The 10,879-nt window shown below is 34.7% G+C and overlaps 1 long non-coding RNA gene across 1 annotated transcript; it reads left to right on the forward strand.

The window, feature by feature from the left end:
* Positions 1 to 5,270: 5,270 nt before the first annotated feature.
* On the forward strand, positions 5,271 to 8,832 carry LOC149536428 (uncharacterized). Its single transcript, XR_016356874.1, has 2 exons — positions 5,271 to 5,852; positions 5,894 to 8,832. It is a non-coding gene; the product is annotated as an uncharacterized LOC149536428 (long non-coding RNA).
* The last annotated feature ends 2,047 nt before the right edge of the window (positions 8,833 to 10,879 follow it).

A 10,879-nucleotide genomic window follows, 5' to 3' on the forward strand; every position in this document is an offset into this window, starting at 1 on the left:
TTGGTTGGAGAGTTGTATTAAGTGAGTTTTAATTCATTTTTCTTGTTGATTTTGGTTTTACTTAGAGATTTCGTGACTTTATTCCTAGTCCTTGGCTCATTCTGGCATTTTTCTTGTATCTCATTTTAGATATGTAGAGATTTATTGGAAATTAGTTTTAAGTAGTATTTTACTTTTCAGTTCATTGCGTAGTGAAAAAATCATTTTTTCTTCCATCTATTGTCTCATTTCTTTACCATCTCTATAGTTTGAAGCGTTTTTTCATTTTCCATGTTGCACTCTGTTCAAAGAGATTGTTATTGTTTTTTGGAGTGAAAGTTTATTTTACCAATATAGGCATATAAGTTCTCAAACCTCCCTATTATGCACATGCATGAAGAAGCAGTTTGTGTAAGTTCATGACTGTATTTAGGTGTTTCCCAGAACTATAATTTTTTGTATGTTGAAGCTCAAGATTTTTGTGTGTCACCACATTTGCATTATTTCAAGCTATATTTACGGTTTTGTCTTTTGCAGGTTATGTCATTTACTTAACTCTTTCTTTCTGAAAATAGAGTTTTTTTTAAGGTTATACTTTACGAAGTCGACCTTCTACCGAGATTTATTCCATCTTTAGGTTACCTACAACCTTTGATTAATCCCATGTTTCTTGAAGTGACTAAGTGTACAACTTAGTCACTGTGTAGCTTTTAGAGGTTATAGTGGGTATGGTCAAGTGTGCTTAGTTAACTTTTGTGAACATCTACTTGTATAATATATAAATAATGTTTTGGGCCTTTTTATTCATAGACTAAACTAGAAAGAAAAGCGAGAAAATGTTGTGTAGGAGTTACCTAATGAGGCTTGACATCAACTTCCATTATTGCTCTTAATTAGCTTTTAAGTTCGAGATATTGGTTTTTGAATAATCTATAAATTAGTATGAAACTTAGATTTCTATAAACATGTTACATTCCACCACTATGATTGATACTTGTTGTGTAGTTGGGTCGTGAACTTAGTGTCTTCGGTAAATAATACTTTCTAGTGCATTAAGGTATGGTTAAATGCTTGAGATAAACAAGAAAACCTTAAATGAATTTGTATCAAGATACAACTATCAGATACAACGATTATGTCTATAATTTATGCAACATGATGTTTATGTATCCATTATGGCAAATGTCTAAATCAAATAACAAACATGGTTGGTGCAATAAAGAGAAATGTGAATTACTCTATCTAATCTTCGTGTTATGGTATATTTTTCCTTTTTTATATTTCTTAGGAAGAAAAGGGTAGGGAGTTTTCATTCGAGATTTCAAAATCCTTTTATGGAAATATCATCATATGGGTTTGTTAAACTAGGAATAGGGTTGAGTTTCTTTGCATATTGTTTATGGTTATGAAGGGATGACAATAGTAACATGGTTCATAAGGAATTGCCTACTAATTAATAGAAATTAGATATGCCTATATGATTTATAAATCTTTTCAAAAATATATGTTTGTGCATTAACGTAGTAGCAAATTAAACGGGATCTTGATTAAAGCTTTGATATGAGTTGTAAGTTTGAATAATATCTAGTCAACAAATCAAAATAACAATATCAAGTTGCACTATTATATGTAAAGGTAGTTGGTATATGTCACAAGCTGCTACTGACTAATATAAGGTTGCACCATTGTATGAAAAGGTAATGTGAAAAATGCATTTGTAATGAGGTTCTGGGTTAACATTTTGATATGGTATATTTAGTATTAAGACTTCACAACATTATTATTTTTGTATTTTCTTGTTTGTGCATCACATGGTGTTTGTTGTTGAAACATGTGTTTTATTTAATATGACAATAGTTGCGATGTGTGTGGAAGTAGCAGGAGTTATTTTGGCTAGGTAATTGAGCTTGTCTATGTGTTGATGAAGGTAAGCCAAAAGGGTTCTAGCATATTTATGTTGAATGATGAATGTTAATAGGTGTAGATAAGTTCGAGACCTCAATATACTCAATGAGAAGAGTTTATGTTTTAGAGAATTTCTCGAATAAACCACATGACATTTTGCATAGGTGTCCTCTAGGACACTTGTTAAGGAGAACTACTTTAATACCAATGTATGTGGGTATATAGGTGGTCCTCGGGCGATTGTGACCTCGATTCTTTAGTAGGGAGGGTCCTAGGGGAATAACTCTGGGAATTGGGTTTATTTTGTACTTATTTGATAGGTTGATTGGGTGTTGCTTGTTCCCATATTTTAGGTCACTTAAAATAAGATAGAAAAATATGGTTCTAGACCATTGCAAAATTCTCTTTCAATGTCGGGTTCCTATTGAAATGTCCATCTTTTGGTATTTCGGGAATTGTCTTCCTAGTCAAGTATTTAAGATTTTGTCTCTCTTTTATAATGACCTCATGGTTTCTGTTTGAAATTATGTAAACTGTCACTAAACAAATTTTCATTGCCATAAAGCATCCTTAAGCTTCGTTGACAAGTCATATCAATGTCTCGCAAGCATTAGTCCATGTTTTCAAACTCTAGTATGGAGTTTCGGAAAAATTATGCCATGACTACTAATGTCGATTAAGAATAGAAGCCAAGAAGTGCTATTTCCGAATTTTCGAAGTGGGTTCTCTCCATATTGAAAACTCTTCGAAAGGGTGATGTAATGGAAGTTTAGATGAATAAAATGATTCATTGGGCAACAAAGGGTGCCAGTGCTCAGAGATTGCTTACTATTTCTTCAAACCCAAAATTAGTAGCTAGTATCACTAGTTTTCAAAAGGCAATTCCCACATAAAATATAAAGTAAAAGAGCATCACCAAAATCGAGTTCAAGCTAAAAACCACCCAATGAAAAGTAGCGATATAAGGAAATCAAGAAAATACAAAATTAAGTGCTCATTTGATAATTTTACTATATATAGGCCCAAACTTGAATTCTTGAACCCTTGGTAAGCTAAATACTATCATCTAATCAGCCACCGAGGAGTTTAAACACTTATTCGAGAAATGATTGATAACGAAAAGATCACGCACAAGATTTAATACATCAAATTTCAATTGTGCTACTAATCTCAAGTCACCTCGAACTAAGAACAAAATGTATAAAAGACGATTGAGTTAGAGTGCCATGATTAAAGTGAGAAACGGTTTTTTTAGAGAAATTAGAGGCTTTGAAACTGGTGACACGTTTTGCCACATCAAAACTCTCTGTTTTTCCATTTGTACAGAATGGATTCAAATATTATGGCTATGATTCTATAAATAGCACAGACAATGAATGAAGAGAGATTGGTGATAGGATTCTTAGCCTTACAACTTAGAATATTTGTATAGAAGAATCTATACCCAACATGTACACCCGATCACATAGAAATTCTTAAAGAGAGGAGTTATTCAAGAAGCTGATTTTTTCTTGTAGTACTCTAGTCACCGAAGCTAATTATGGAATGTACTACAAGGTTTGATCTCAACACTAGATAGATAAAGAAGCCAAATAATGAAGTCATGATCACACTAGATAGAGACACAAATCAGAATTATTTTGGGCTCCCAACAGAGTGGAATTTATAGATTGAAATTTCTCTCGAGCTACTTCAATCTTGAGCAAAAAAAATTCACAATAGAGGGGCATGATGTCAATAGTGTAGCTCTAGAGCAAGGGGTTCACCATTCCAAGTTACATAAGACCTTTTGTGAGACCAATCTAAAAAGGGAAATAGCAGATATGTTAGTTTTACTACACAAATTGAGGGAAAGCAAGGAAGCCCTAAATTTTGAGGGATGAAATCAACGGATGCAACCCTATAGAAATGGATGTTCTCTTTGACATTCGAAAGGGACAGCTTTACTAAGGCCCTTAAGAACTTAGAAAGGTTGGTGAGTGGACTTAAAAAAGACATGGCTAGAATAGAGAAATGCTTCACAAAGTTGGGATGGATTTTTCATCATGGCCAATACCAAGATTTGATTAACCTTTGAGATAATGAAAGAGGCCTACCAGAAGAATGTTGGTAGCATCAACAATCCTATAGCCTATCATGGTGGAAATATCCAAAGGCTCACAACCATTGATGCTTTACTGACCATTAAATACCAGGAAGCCAAAAGCTTGTCAAAGGAGATTTTGAAATCAAAGGAAAATAAAATCTATTGGATAGTCAATAATGACAACAATATTCTTCCTGAGGATGATCACATGAATTGTACACTCATAGCTATGAGAAAGTACTAAAAGGCATAGGATGCAGCCAACGGGAGCACGAAGAAGACAAAAGTCGGAAAAACTTCATAAGCTCTACCTGATTTTACTTTAGCATAATCAATTGTTGTAATTGATACTTGTCATATGTTTTCTTTTATTTTTCAAGAATCTATTATTGTAACTGCTTGAGGCAAGTGAAAAGACTATATATATATTATTTATAACTCTCTGTAAAGGATCCACAATTTTGGTTTTTATCTCCCCCCTATTGCTCTAGAGTGTGACTCAAAGGTGGAACTAGTATTGTTGTTCAAGTGTAAATTTCAAATTTATTGTTAAGTAGATGAGTGATAAATGAAATTAGTTGATCTTGATTATTGAGTTGTGTTCTTAGGATTTGTGGTTACCAAATGGTCTATGAATCATTGCTGTTCTTCCTTTATCAAATTTAGTCTGTCTAATACAATTAGTAATTCCTTTATATCTTTGTTGTATGCATTGCCTTCATAGTTGTGAAAGTGTACATGTAAGGATCTTTATAGTAATCTTGTTGTGTTTTGTTTTCATAGTTGTGAGAAAGGACATAGCATCTCTCTGACATCATTTGGAATACATGCATGGGTATATCATAGTAATAAGTATCCATTAGAAGCCTCTTCTTCTCGTTGGTTAAGAGCATACCCGCAATTTTAGGAAGTTAAGACATCCATTCATAGCATATCTATTTTAGGGAGCTCTACCTATCAATTCAAACATCAAACTTATTTTTCAAATTGTTCAATTGTTGTTAATAGAAGAGGCCTTTCGTGAGGGTTTGAGTCAATATTATAAGAAGGCCCACCCTGTTAACCAACAATGGGGAAATGTGGTGTACAACGGTGTAGTGCTTACAATACATTACAATTTGTGATGTTCCCATTTTTAGCAGATTCCTATAGTTGGCTTGGTCAGTTCACCATCACAACCCTCATGAGCTGACAGTTGGATTTGAGGGTCTTAGTTATGGGGTTCTAGGCTTTTCAGCAGCTTATGGTGTGTTTTGGCTCCATTTGAAAACTGTTGGTTCCGATGAGTTAGTTGAGTTAGAGGAGTTGGGTGATGCTCTTAGTTTTTATTTCAGGCTTCTAGTTTGGGTTCCAAGAATCTTGGAGGAACGTCTATTTATAGTAAGTCACCCCGTTAGGTTCACTCATTGCCTTTCATCATCAGGATCTCTTTGGTCTTGTTAGATTTTGATTCTGATGCTTCTTTAGTTGTCTTCGCAAGACAGACGAATTATTATTTTTATTCATCTAAATATGCTGAGGTTGCTATTTTTTCCAGTGTTGTTTGTTTGTCACCTCAGTATCATAGGTCTTTGGAACCGGGGCGAAAAGTCTTAAATCGTCAGAACAAGAAACAGTGGCCTTTTGTGTTAGAATATTAAGTTATAGTGGAAAAGTTCATTTTTTGGAGCCAAAAGCAATTATTAAATTATATTAATGGCACTTTATTATATTTTAATGTTGTGTAGAGGAAGCTTTTAAAGTCGAGTGCTTTTGGGAAACTGGTACCATTTGGAGATTATAAATATTACGACATTTGATGAGAAAAGCATCCGATTAAATATTATTTTGGTTCTGTTGTCTTTGTGACATTTTTGAGTTCGAAGTTTGTGCCCTTGCTGAGGTATAAGGGTTTGAGCTGGTTGGTGTTTTGCCACTGTTGAGGTATAAGGGTTTGAGCTGGTTGGTGTTTTGCCACTGTTGAGGTATAGTGGCATTAGTCTGATTGCAATCTGAATTCTGTTTCCTTCTCTACTGTATCTACTGTATATGAGAAGAGGTTTTTTCCTGAAAGAGATATTATAAAAATTTGGAAAGGATTGGCATCAATCTTTAGAAGGGAGCATTTGATTTCAGGTGGCATTTCTTCTGCATTTATACCTGCACTATATGCCTCGTTAGCTTTGTTGTTTTGGAGCGAAGAATTTGTACTATGTAGTGTTTGTATTATCTACTATTGGATGCTAAAATCCATCCATTTCTGGACGCTATTACTCTTGGGGTTTGGATGCCAATCTGTTGAGTTTGTTGCCTTTGCTGGGCGATTTTCTTCGAGACTGTAAGTACCATTTCCCGGCATTCATATCTCTCCTGAAAGGGCAAGATATCATGGTGTTTGTGTGTAACATTTCCTGGTGTTGAATGCCTATGTTATCTGCAACCTAGCATCATTTAATTTGTGCATTTGAGCAGCCAGCTGCATCTTTAATTGGGCATTTGTTAAGACATGTTGTAGTGTTTGATATTCTTCATCCTTGGTATTGGATCTGCCTGTGTGTGGATTGATTGATTGGCTGCTCATAGACGCCCAGAATTTCATGTTGGTGGCATGCTTTTCCCTGCTATGGATGACTGAAAGGTGGTGTGGACAGTTTCTGAAACTAACACTTCTCCATTAGGTGTTGATGACACTAGCATTTCGGGTGTTTGGACCAGATTGTCATATATACAGAAACTTATCCCAATGTGGCCAATACTGCAAGTTGAGTATTTGCTGGTGTTACAGGTTTAAACTTAGTTTCTCATGTAAACTGATCATGGGTGTATTTAAATAAAGTTCCATTCCATTTTGTTAGTAGCATTGGTTTGATGGATAGTTCAGTCTACATGCATATTTGAAAGTTCCAAGAGTAAAAGACACAAGCAAACAAGAAATATAGATTGAGATTTAACAGCTTAGGCAGTCGAAGTTCGTATCAAATGTTTGCCGATTATTAGACAAACTGCAACATTGTTGATTATTAAAGGAAATTGATGTTTGTTTGAGTTATAACCGGTTGGGAGTTTTTACACAATTTCTATGTCATTGCAACTGATTGGGCAACCTCTCAACTGGAAGAGTTATGTTTTAGAGAGGTATTTAAATTACATGGTCTACCCAAGACAGTTATTAGTGACAGAGTTGATGCCCAATAAGGCAGATGGCCAAATGGAGACCGTGAATCAATAGATGAAAGGTTATCTCTGTAATTATATTTTAGGACAACAAAGAGAATGGATCAAGTAGCTATATTGTGGGGAGCATTGTTATAGTTCTACATATAAGATGACTATTGACATGCCACCTTTTTGGTCTCTCTCTATTTATCACCCTTTTTCTTTTCATTGATTTGGCTTTTGATGACAGCAGGGTTCCCCATGCCAAGGATTGGTTATAGGATCATCAAGATATTCTTAGGGCTCTTAGGGATGGTATTTGGTATGCACAAAACTAGCAAAAGATATATGCTGATTCCCACAAGATGGAGAGGACTTGAGGTTGGATATATAGATTTTCTACGCCTTTGGCCATATCGGTAGAGTTCATTGAAGAAAGAGTGCTGATAAAAAAACTTAAACCCAGTTTTTATGGCTCATCCAAGATAGTGAGAATTTGAGAAGTGTCGTATGAGCTTGAGTTTCCATAAGATAGCTAGATTCATAATTTTTTTCATGTATCATGTCTTAAGAAGGCTATTGGGCAAAATGTTGTGCCCACTCCTGGTCTACTGGCCTTGGCTGAAGAAGGGAAGCTGATTTTGAAACTTGTAGAGGTATTGGAGGTGAGAGAGAATAAAGTGAGAAATAGAGTGGTCAAAGAATTTTTGGTGCATTGGAGGAGTTTTCCACTTGAGAATGCAACTTGGATGGTGAAGACATTTTACGACATCCAACTTTGCAATTACTCAAGGACAAGCAATCCCAACTTCTTAGTAATTTCCGAGGTGTCCAGGGTTACTTTATTTTCTCATCCTAATTGGATAACAATTTATCGAAAAGTAATGCTTTTGTATTCACAGCTTTATTCAAGTAGAAACGGAGAAAAAATATTGTTTAATGGATTAATAAAGCTGAAGTTACTTTATGTTATAAGTTAAAGTGAATTTATAAATTAAAAATGACTTCTGTCCCACATTGAATCCATGGACTTAAGAGGCTATATATATATATATTATAAACTAGCATATTCTCAAATTTGGTACATGCTATGTGATTACAATATTGAAGTTATTTCTCCATTGTTTCTGAGGTTCAATGCATGGGTTTTCAAGCATGAAACCCCTTGGAATTTGAAGGTTGGACAAACCTCAACTTTCAATGAGAAGTGAGCACTACCTAAGGTTTTGCTACTGAAATTAATAGTGGAAATTTTGGTTTAAATAAGAAGCTATGATGCAGATTGAAGGTGACATGAATATTATCATGAATAATATTGTGAACAGTGACACTACAGTACGATGAACAATGATGCTACAGCGCCATGGACAGTGCTGCTACAGTGCATGATAGTGTTAACAGCAGGTATTTCGGATTTGTTGGAGGTGATTTTGTTTGCTCCATTACCATATGGTCTCCTACATTTTTCAGCATATTTCCCTAAGGTTATGCGTTATTCTGTGTATGTAATGGAATCATTTTTTGATCAGCTAAGAAACAATGATATTAAATTATGATCATTGTGTCAATCTGAATTAGCATCTGAAATTTGATTCTTTCCCAATTTTTGAGAATTTTCTGGAAATAAAATGTGTATAATATAGTAACACATTTATACTGTCATAGCTTTCTTTCCAAGTCTGTAAAGCAATCTTATCAATAAAAGTACCGAAATAGTATCAAACAAACTTCACTGATCATTTTTTAGAATGATATGTCTACCAAGTGCTTGTTAAAATGCTGATGCATAAAACTGGGTTATTTTGGCAATGTTTCATCAAAATATCAGATTCCTATTATCTTGCAAGTGTTTTATAGAATTCCTATGCAGAGAATTTGTGTTTGGTAATGTTTCTTTGAGACAAGAACTTAGAAGTCTCAGATCAAACCTTACATACGAATATAATGATGGAATGCCTATGATACAAAGCTGAAAATTTAAGCACAGCAATTAGTTGAGGATCTTACAGGTTGTTTGGGCCTCCAGCTTACGTTCTGCTATTTCATAAACTCTCAAACTGCTCCAAAGTGATGAGAAGATGCATAAAAGGCTCTCTCTTTGACCTTTCTATTGATGAGGTTTCTCTAATAACTTCTTGAAAATGTCATGAATACTTTCCTAGATACTTTCCATATGTATTCAGTATGTTCAACTGCCTCCCAAGCTAATAGGACGTGTTTTCAAGGATTTGAGGGCTAGAAAGGCCTCCTGGGCGGATGGAAACTTATATGGACATTAAATACCTCTTAAAATGCTTCAAATTGAGCAAGTTTGCCTTGTAACTGCCCCTTAATTGATGCCTAACATGTGTTGGGTCTCTAAGTGAACTCTAGTTTCTGCATCTGTCTCTAAATTCCTCCTTTTTAGGCTCCGTTTCTATTAAATCATGAATTTCTTTCCTCTTTACAGCCTTAATTTTTATATAGGTAACTATCTTTAACATCTTGATTTCCATGGCTATCATATAGACATCCATTTGACTATATTATTAAGCTCTGGGAACAGTATTTCATATAGTTTTGTCCTCTTGGTTTCTGCAACCGTCAATCATGATATGGCTGTCCTCTTGGTTATAGTATGCCTTTGTCAACTTGAAAGCCTGCCACTGTATCTCTGCCCAAGATTTTGAATTGCATGACTGCATTTGTAACAGCGGTAAGGGTTCCTTCATTAGCATTGCATACACACTTCCCACCCTTGATCATGTTTTATGAGTGTGTTTGATCTCGACAGAAAACTCTTCTGATTGTCAAGCCTCTTCTAGTTAAGAAACTAATTTTTGGACTACGTTACCTTCTATGTTGGATATTGTATCCTTTCCTATTATGGAACACTGAACAAAGGAATCTATCTGCTACACTGATATGTCTACAAAAACACTATTGTTCTTATGACTGTCAATATGAAATTGGATGGAAACAGTGCATGGTCTCAAAAGAATAGTGAATAGATGATCATAAAAATTGACTGCTTCCTCAGCACTAAACCAAACTTCATGAAATAATCACATCTGTTTTGAAAATAGCAAATGGAGCCCATGACATTGAACAAACCTTCTTAGTCATCCATTTGCATAGTTAAACACACTAATCTCTAGAAATTATAGAATCAATTTCAACTATGTTTCTCTCGTTGTTATTTCATTTTCTTTAGATACTTTTCGCTAACAGAGCTATCAAGCTCCGGAATGGAAAAAAATGTGAAGATCCTATTACAAACCTGCCAGATATTGGATTGAAAACTGAAGAATAGTGAAAATCCCACTATTGTCTCTTTGAAAACAATGATTCAAATAGTCTTCAATACCATAGAAAGGTACAGAAAATTTAGAACCGGAAACCTTCCCTATTGGGTCAACCTTAAATCGACTTAGTCAAAGCAATCTTCTTTAAATGAAAGGTATCCATATAAAACGGTGTACTTGAAGAAGGACACGACAATGTGTAAAAAGAGATGGCTCCTGCAGACATGAGGAATTATATGCTAATTAATATAATGAGATATATTACTTGCAAATTAGTCTAACAAGTATCAAGACCATTTTTTCATGCAAAAAGAAATACCCATTAGAAAGACCAAGGTGATTGTGAAGCCATTTAGTCCAATGGAAGATATTTGATTGTCAAAAATTGTATTCTAACTCTCATGAGTGTTATGGGGTATTGATGCGGGAGCATCTTGGCTAGCTAGGACATATATAACAATATTTTCATAAAGTCTAGGTTCCTAGGTAT

The sequence above is a fragment of the Cupressus sempervirens genome, chromosome 10, assembly GCF_028749045.1.
Source record: "Cupressus sempervirens isolate cs-2001-9-10 chromosome 10, ASM2874904v1, whole genome shotgun sequence".
Taxonomy (NCBI): domain Eukaryota; kingdom Viridiplantae; phylum Streptophyta; class Pinopsida; order Cupressales; family Cupressaceae; genus Cupressus; species Cupressus sempervirens.